Source organism: Leucoraja erinacea, unplaced genomic scaffold, assembly GCF_028641065.1.
Source record: "Leucoraja erinacea ecotype New England unplaced genomic scaffold, Leri_hhj_1 Leri_247S, whole genome shotgun sequence".
Lineage (NCBI taxonomy): Eukaryota > Metazoa > Chordata > Chondrichthyes > Rajiformes > Rajidae > Leucoraja > Leucoraja erinaceus.
This window is the reverse complement of record NW_026576148.1, coordinates 1-9658: the sequence shown is the minus strand read 5'-3', so window position 1 is coordinate 9658 and position 9658 is coordinate 1. Positions and strand designations below refer to the sequence as shown.

Genomic DNA, 9658 nt, shown 5'->3' with positions numbered 1-9658 from the left:
CTGACATTGAGTGCTGCTGGAAGGTCATCAACTCGGTGAAAGACGCTCTTTGGTCTGCCCGAGCGTTGTTCACCACCCAGCAGAGTGAGATGTCCGTCAGGGAATGTTGCCGACTGGCCCACTGCAGACTGCAGGAGTACGTGCTAAGGGACTCGCTGAAGCTTGGTGCAGCCAATGCCAAGGCTCGGTGGGGGAGGGCCACAGTCTAGGGTCCTTCCGCTGCTGGACATGGGGGGCATGGTATGGTGGAGATGCCCCTCAAATTAAGGGAAGGTATCCCAACGCCAGGGGGCAACATGAGTGGCACGGGCGGGGGACATTTTCGTGGAATTTAAAAGACATATAAACTGTATTGAACAATTTGTATAGCTTACGAAAATGTCGGATGGAATTTTCGCACTGTGCACACATTGAATATATATTTATTACTTGGACAGGGGCCACAGAGTGGCACGGGTGGGGGACAGTTTGGTGGAATTTGACAAATGTAAAAAAAAAAATTGTACTGAACAATTTGTATAGTCTCCGAAAATGTCGGATGAATTTTTTTGTTCGCATGGTTCATGAATTGTATATATTTATCAACTGAATAAAGTCTATTTTGAAATAAAAAAATAAAATAAAAAAAAGGAGGTTCTTCCAGGACGAGGCTATCCCATTGCACTTCGGATATGCTGACGCCTGCGATGTCTCCAAATGCGGGATACTCGACTGCAAAATTTGTGGTAGTGGGGGACAGCGTTCGCGCTCTCCCCTGATTACAAAATAAAAAACAAAACACTACATATGCTGGAGGATCACTGATTTTTGAGTCCCTTACAGACTCGTATTCCATTCCGACTACGTTGAGAATTCTGTGTATTGTTCTCTTGAACTCCTACTTGTGTGCATTAGAGAGCATGTTGACTGGTTGCATCATGGCCTGGTTCAGCAACTTGAAATGCCCACGAACGAAGAAGACTGCTCAATGTTGTGAACACTGCCCAGTCCATCGCAGGTTCTGACCTCCCCGCCATCGAAGGGATTTTGGCTAAGATCAAGTGTAGTATCTGTTCTTATCAGTAAAAGAGACTATCTGTTCTTATTAGAATAGTTCTGGTGGTCCCTTGAGTGTGGCTTGCGGAGTGGAATCTGTGACAATGGCAGCAGCAACTGGAGCAGGAGTACAGGGTATCCGCAATACCCTGAGAATCAGCGTTAAGGACCTCAGCGAGGGGCTTCCCTTCTCACGAGACCTGTTCGTGAAGAAGGTCTTGCTGGAGACCTGCAAGTTTGAGGCCAAGGACATCTACTGCCATCAGGACTTCCAGGGTAATGGATACTTTGATGTTACCTTCAAGTATCCGACAGGATGGCAAAAGTTGATGGAAGACTACTGGGTGAAGGGGAATGAAGCTCCGCTGTCGTTGCTGAAAATGCAGCCGCTCTTCACCCTCCCCAACCAGAAGGAAAGGATGATCACGGTGCACACGTTCAACACGTAGTGGATGTCCTCACCTTCCTTGCTCGCTACGTGCAAGCGGAAAGTGAAGGTAAAGCTGAGGGTGGACAAGGACTAAGCAATCATCCACCCTCCCTCGGTTTTCGCGATTGGAGGGAACCGAGGATACATGAGTTACGTGGGGCAGCCCAGACTGTGCAGGAAATGCAACAAGCCTGGGCATGTGATGGCCCAATGCACTGCAGTTGTCTGCAAGAACTGCAAGACGGAGGGCCATGAGACAAAGGACTGTCAGGCCAGCAAGAACTGCAACCTGTGTGGGGAGGCAGGCCACCTTTACAGGGCTTGCCTGACAAGAGCCTGCACCTATGCACAGGCGACAAGAGGGGCTGCTGCTGCCAGCACCCCTAGGGTGGGTGAGCCGGCCCCCACCACTGCCAAGACCCAAGTAGAAAGGGGGAACAGGGACGAGGACAGCCCAACCACGTCGAGCCCCCAAGTGCCAGAAGGAGACCCCCAGCACCCTGCCCAGGAGGGAGAGTCGATGGAGGACGGGGACGAGCAGGAGAAATGGACGACGGTGACGTATAAAAAACAACAGAGGGTTCAGCCCAAAGAGCAGAGGCCGGGAGGGGCTGGTAAGTCCAAACATAACCTGAAAAAAAGATCTCTCTCCCTGGCAGAAGGCAGCAACCTCTCCTCGTCGGAGGATGAGGCAACCGGGAAGTCACAACGATGGAGGAACAGGAAGAAAACAAGGGAGGAAAAGAGAATGGCCGTGCCGATTGTCCCCCAGCCCGAAGGCCTTTGACAGGATATCGCACACGTACATGAGGGACGTGCTCTCCAAAATGGGTTTTGGGGAGGGAATCCGCAATTGGATCAAACTGCTCTACACCAATATCAGTAGTGCAGTCCAAATCAATGGGTGGGAATCAGACAGTTTCCCTGTAAGGTCTGGAGTCAGGCAGGGTTGCCCTCTCTCTCCTGTCTTGTTTGTCTGCTATATTGAACCTTTTGCCGAGTCCATCAGGAAGGATGCGAGCATTAGAGGAGTGACATTGCCAGGCAGTGGGGGCATTCAAGTAAAGACCTCCCTGTACATGGACGATGTCGCCGTCTTCTGCTCGGATCCAGGTTCGGTCCGCAGATTGATCAGCATCTGTGACCAGTTTGAGTCGGCCACGGGAGCCAGGGTGAACTGCAGGAAGAGCGAGGCGTAGTTCCCAGAGCAGACATATAACATATATAACATATAACAATTACAGCACGGAAACAGGCCATCTCGGCCCTGCAAGTCCGTGCCTGTAAAGAAGTGTTATCGACACACTGTGACTTTACTTCTTTATTACATTCATACTGTGGCATTACAGAGAGCACTGGCTGTACATGGTTTGTCACTGAAACTAGAGAGCGATATGTGGGTGGGGAGGTTGTAATTATACTTGTGATATGGGGAGTGGTTAGTAGTGATGAGGTAACTATATTAAGGGCCACATGCATATGTCATCTACATCCTTCCCCTTGGAAACGAAAGACAAACAAAGTAGTGACAGGGCGACCACGTCTCATGCGCTGACAATCAAATGAGTAGAAATGGTTAAGCAAAATCGCCATAGCGGACAGGCGGCTTGACAACACGTCCCGACCGGGTTCGCATCTGGCCATCTCCCCTCCCTGCAGGAACAAGTGGAGGCAGTACGGCGGCAGGTGCAGATGGCTGCGCTGGAACAGGTGAGCCGGGCGGGGATGGAGAAGAGAAGGGCAGAAGGGCACGAGGGGATGCGGGACCCGCAGAGGACAGCGCGCGGGGAGGTGAAGGAGGGTGAACCGGAGGAGGAGCGGACGGATAGAGCTGAGAGGGTAGAGACCGTGGCATGCGAGGAGCGATGGGCCGAGCATCGCCTGGAGGCTGAAATTTCAGTGGGGGAGCAAAAGGATCTGCTGGTGGTGGTCGCGGCTCGTTGACAAGCCGCAGATGTTGGCGGGATCGGCGGTAGATGGTTCCTGCATGGTTGACGAGATAAGACCGAGGCGACCCAGCAGTGGCGACTACGGTGGCGAGCCAGGAGTGATCGGTGGGGGTCTGCATGCGGACAACTTGACCGGGGAAAAGGCGCGGCAGGAGGCGGCAGGACTTGTCATGGGAACGTTTCTGGACATCGCGCTTAAAGGCGATGCGCTCCTGAACAGCAGCGGGCTTGAGGACAGAGGGGACGAGTGAGCGCTGGGCCACCAGAATCGGAGGTCTGGTAGTGCGAGACATGAGCCGCTGAGCAGGGGAGCCCATTGCAGGGTCACGGGATATGTTGCGAAGGTTGAGGAGGGCTAGAAAGAAATCAGAGTTAGACAAACGACATTATTCCAGTAAGTTCTTTGCACTGCGAACGGCGCGCTTGGCCAGACCGTTGCTTTGCGGGTACTCAGGGCTGCTGGTGAAGTGGCGGAAGTTCCAGCTGGCCGCGAAAGCCTGAAACTCAGAGCTAGTGAACTGGCTGCCGTTGTCCGACTGCAGGCTGGCCGTGGTGCCAAAGGTGGAGAAATGGTGGCGCAGCTTTTCGACAACGGCCGAAGAGGTGAGGGAATGCAGCTGGTCAACCCGAACCAGTTGGAGTAGGAGTCGACTAGTACCAGGTAGTGTTTGCCTCGCCACTCGCAAATGTCAGTGGCAACCGCCATCCAGGGCAGTTCCGGTGCAGCCTGCTGCAGAAGCGGCTGTCGTTGCTGGTGGGGGGCAAGGCTGTTACAGGTGGAACACGAAGAGACCCTCTCCCGGATGTATTGAGCCATACCTGGCTCTGGGCGTGAGACAAGATGGCTTCGGACCCAGGATGACCGTTATGAGTGGCCTGAAAATAGTGGTCGTGCAGAGTAGCAGGCACTACTACCTTGTGTCCTTTCACAACCACGCCATCGTGGAGTACGTGCTCATCACGGACCAGGAAGTAGGGCACGGCGCCAGCCGGCAGAGCGGAAGGACGGACGGGCCAGCCCTGCTGGATGATGGCAGCAAGCTGTTGCAGGGCAGGATCATCGGCAATGTGCTTGACCAGGGACTTCATCTGCTGTGAAGGGACAATATTGACATTGAACACCATCAGGTCAGACATTTCATATGGGTGGCGATCGGTGGATGTTAGCGGGGCGCGGGACAGCGTGTCGGCCACGAACATGTCTTTGCCTTTCCGGAAAACGACTGTGAAAGTGAAACGCTGGAGCAGCAGCATCATGCGCTGCAGGCGGGATCAGACAACACGGATCGACTTGTTGAGGATGGTGACAAGCGGCTGGTGATCTGTTTCAATGGTGAATGTGTTGCAGAGTATATAGTCCTCGAATTTGGAGCAGGCAAACACCACGGCCAGTAGCTCCTTCTCGATCTGTGCGTAGTGCTGTTCAGCAGGGGTCATGGTACGGGACGCGTAGGAGACTGGCAGTTGCAGGCCGTCATGCAGCTGTAGACAAGCAGCACCGAGCCCGAACTGAGAGGCGTCGCAGGTGATAATAATGGGATGTCGCAGGTCAAAAAATTTAAGTGTGGGAGTACTGATCAGCTTGGACTTAAGGATGTCGAAAGCTTTTTGGTGTTGCGGGAACCAAGCCCAGGCTGTGCCCTTCTTTATCAAATCCCTCAGGAGTGCACTCAGCTCGCTGAGGTCGGGGATGAACTTCCCCAGGTAGTTTACCATGCCCAGGAAACGTTGCAGGCTGGGCACATCAGTGGGTGATGACATCTCGGAGATGGCAGCCATTTTCTGTGGGTCTGGTTTCAGCCCCGAGGCTGTGAATACATGTCCAACATATGTGACCTCCGGGACGCGGAATCGGCACTTCTTGGGGTTGAGTTTCAAGTTGATCTTCCGGGCCCGGTCTAGGACTTGGCGGAGGTTGAAATCGTGCTCAGCGGCATCCTTACCGTAGACCAGCATGTCGTCAATGATGATGGCACACGGTAGACCGACAAACAGTTGCTCCATTGTCCGTTGGAACACCTCGCTGGCAGAGTTGATACCGAATGGCATTCGGAGGAACTTAAATCTGCCGAAGGGGGTGCTGAAAGTTGTCAGGTTGGAGGAATGCTCGTCAAGCGGTGTCTGCCTGAAGGAGCTCTTGGCATCGAGGACAGAAAAGATTGTGGCCGGACCAACCTGTGCAGCGACGTCCTCTACTGTTCTCATTGGGTAGTGCGGGCGTTTGATGGCAAGGTATAGGTCTTTGGGGTTGATGCAAATGCGTATTTCGCTTTTGTCCTTTTTCGCGGCAACAACCATGGTGGAGACCCACTTGGTGGGTTCGCTGACCGCCTTTAGGATGCCCATTTTTACCATGCTGTGCAGCATCGATTCTACTTTGTCCCTCATAGCGAAGGAGACACGGTGTGGCGCACGGACCACTGGCACGACCTTGCGGTCGACGACAATCTTGTAGTTGTAGGGCAGCTTGCCCAGCTCATCATCAAAGCGGTCTGGATATTCAGCCAACGGGTCCATTAGGGCTTGCACCTTGTGGATGTCACGGTGGAAAGAGACCAGGCCCAGGTCCTGGCATGCTTGGTTGCCCAACAGGGTAATGCCGTTTGAATCGAGAAGATAGAAAGTGAGGGGCCGAGAGGTGTCCAGTATCTTGCAGCACAGAGTTGCCTTTCCCACAGGAACAAGCACCCCTCCCCCGTATGCATGCAAAGTGGAGCGATCAGAAGTAACCTGCTCATTGGTCCTAATCTTTTTTAAGAGGGTTGTTGACATAACATTCGCAACAGCTCCAGTATCTAACTTAACAGTGAAGGTCGAGTTATTAACAGTTACATGAACTGAAGGGTCTGTTATCACTGCAGGTGCATCCAACACAGAAAAAATGCTGGTCTCCCCCTGAGAGGACCCAGATTCAGATACAGGGAAATCATCGAGATGGTACTGGAACCCGAGCTCGCTATCAGTTTGCTCCAAGTTTTTTAACATACGCCTTGGAGCAGCAGGTGGCTTCCCACGGGAACGGCAGGCAGCAGAAAAATGGTTGAGTTTCTTGCAGTAATTGCACGTTTTGCCCAAAGCAGGGCATACATTGTACTGATGAGTGGCAAAGTTACAATTGGGGCACCTTTGCTGGGAACGTCCCCCGGGAGCAGTGATGGACTTCGGGGGTTGTGGCGGGGTAGGGATCTGTCGAGGGCTGGTAACGCCGGCAAAGTTAACGTCCTGATCAGCCGGTGGCACTGCCGCAGTGACGGCTTCGGCTAAACGGCAGGCATGCATAGCCTCGTTGAAAGACAGGTCGGGCTTGCGCAAAAGTTCAGTCCTTAGCTTTTCATCGTGGAGACTGTAAACCAGAAGGTCCCTGGTCAGCTCCTCGGGGGTCAGCGTCTCAAGGCGGCACCGTCTGGTCAGGTGTCGCAACGCAGCAACATAGTTCTCAGCAGATTCACCAGGGCGCTGACGCCGCCCGAACACTTTGAAACGTTCTAAAATTCAATTAGTTGGAATGTCGCAAATCACGGTAAACTTAGCCAATAAACATACCGGGTCACGAACAGATTCACCCACATTGTAGACGAAGAAGTCTGACCGAGCCAGGGCATCGGGACCAGCCAGGTTAAGGAGTAGAGAAGCTTGGACGGCCGGAGTAGCGGCACGATGAGCGATTGTGACATAGTGGTCGAAGTCACGTCTAAAGACATCCCATCGATGGGCAATGTCTGCATCAAAAACGAGCACATCGGGTTTGCGGCAAGAATTGGCCATAACGAGGAAACAAGGTGGGGGTAACAGAAAACTGGGGCAAAATTAAATTTAAAAAAAACCCGATAAACATGAGGCGCAAGGGGTAAGAGTTTTGACGCCATGTAAAGAAATGTTATCGACACACTGTGACTTTACTTCTTTATTACATTCATACTGTGGCATTACAGAGAGCACTGGCTGTACGTGGTCTGTCACGGAAACTAGAGAGCGATATGTGGGTGGGGAGGTTGTAATTATACTTGTGATATGGGGAGTGGTTAGTAGTGATGAGGAAACTATATTAAGGGTCACATGCATATGTCATCTAAACACAACGAACTGGCAATGAGAACTAAAACACAAAGGGCTCACAGACTAACGGGATAACGAGACACAGGTGAAACACATCAGGGCGGGGCCAACAATCACACGAGGGGAAACGACACGACAGGAAATGGGACCTGAAACGAGAGGAGATGTGAGACACCAAAATAAAACAAGAAGGCAAACAATAATAATAAAAACAATAGGAAACAGAAACTAGATCAAACGTGAGACCTGACAACTCCTACTCTTTGCTTCCTGTCAGCCAGTCAGTTTTCTATCCACATGATTTACCTTTCGTAAATCCATGCTGACTTTGTCCAATGATTTCACCACTTTCCAAATGTGCTGCTATCCCATCTTTAATTACTGACTCCAGCAGTTTCCCCACTACCGAAGTTACACTAACTGGTCTGTAATTCCCCGTTTTCTCTCTCCCTCCCTTTTTAAAAAGTGGGGTTACATTACATAATCCTCAGGAACTACTCCAGAATTTAAAGAGTTTTGAAAAATTATCACTAATGCATCCACTATTTCTGGGGCTACTTCTTTAAGTACTCTGGGATGCAGTCTATCTGGCCCTGGGGATTTATCGGCCTTTAATCCATTCAATTTATCTAACAACACTTCCCGACTAACCTGGATTTCACTCAGTTCCTCCATCTCATTTGACCCCCGGTCCCCTGCTATATCCGGCAGATTAGTTATGTCTTCCTTAGTGAAGACAAAACCAAAGTAGTTATTCAATTGGTCTGCCATGTCCTTGTTCCCCATGATCAATTCGCCTGTTTCTGACTGCAAGGGACTTATATTTGTTTTAACTAATTTTTTTCTCTTCGCATATCTGTAAAAACTTTTGCAGTCAGTTTTTATGTTCCCTGCCAGTTTTCTTTCATAATCTATTTTCCCTTTCCTAAATAAGCCCTTTGTCCTCCTCTGCTGGTCTCTGAATTTCTCCCAGTCCTCTGGTAGGCTGCTTTTTCAGGCTAATTTGTATGCTTCATCTTTTGTTTTGATACTATCCCTGATTTCCCTTGTTATCCATGAATGCACAACCTTCCCTGATTTATTCTTTTGCCAAACTGGGATGAATAATTGTTGTAGTTCATCCATGCAGTCTTTAAATGCCTTCCATTGCATATCCACCGTCAACCCTTTAAGAATCAATTGCCAGCCTATGAAATGAAATGAAATGAAATGATTCAATTTATTGTCATTGTCAGTGTACAGTACAGAGACAACGAAATGCATTTTTAGCATCTCCCTTGAAAGGGAGACACAGGGCGTCGTGGTGTGCCCGCGCCTGCCGCCGTACATTCCATTACAGGCAAAGGTGGGTGAAGTGTCTTGCCCAAGGACACAACGACAGTATGCACTCCAAGCGGGATTTGAACCGGCTACCTTCCGGTCACCAGCCGAACTCTTAGCCCATTGTGCTATCTGTCGCCCTGCACCTATCTTGGCCAAATCACGTCTCATACCCTCAAAGTCACCTTTCTTTAAGTTCAGAACCCTTGTTTCTGAATTAACAATGTCGCCCTCCATCCTAATGAAGAACTCAACCATATTATGGTCACTCTTGCCCAAGGGGCCACGTACAACAAGATTGCTAACAAACCCTTCCTCATTACTCAATACCCAGTCTAGAATAGTCTGCTCTCTCATTGGTTCCTCTACATGTTGGTTTAGAAAACTATCCCGCATACATTCCAAGAAATCCTCTTCCTCAGCACCCCTGCCAATTTGATTCACCCAACATCTTCCCCCTCAGTTTCTACCCTCTCCCTCCCCCTTTCTCTCCCCCCTCTCTCTCCCCCTTTCTCTCTCCCTCTCTCTCTCTCTCTCCCTCTCTCTCTCCCCTCTCTCTCTCCCTGTCTCTCTCTCTCTCTCTCTCTCTCTCTTTCTCCCTCTCTCCACAGCCTCTCTCTCTCTGAGAGAGGGAGAAACTCTCCCTCTCTCTCTCTCTCCTCTCTGCCTCTCTCTCTCTCCCCCTCTCTCCCTCTCTCTCTCCCCCTCTCTCCCTCTCTCTCTCTCTCTCACTGTATCTCTCTAAGTCTATCTCTCTGCTCTCTCTCTGTCTCTCTATGTGTCTGTCTCTCTCTCTCTCTCCCATCTCTCTGTCCTCTCTCTCTTTCTCCTCACTTTCTCTCCGTCTCTTTCTCCTCGCTCCCCTTTC

The 9658-nt window shown here is 50.9% G+C and overlaps 1 pseudogene; it reads left to right on the top strand.

The window, feature by feature from the left end:
- Positions 1–619: 619 nt before the first annotated feature.
- LOC129716490 (U1 spliceosomal RNA) lies at positions 620–757 on the top strand (annotated as a pseudogene).
- The last annotated feature ends 8901 nt before the right edge of the window (positions 758–9658 follow it).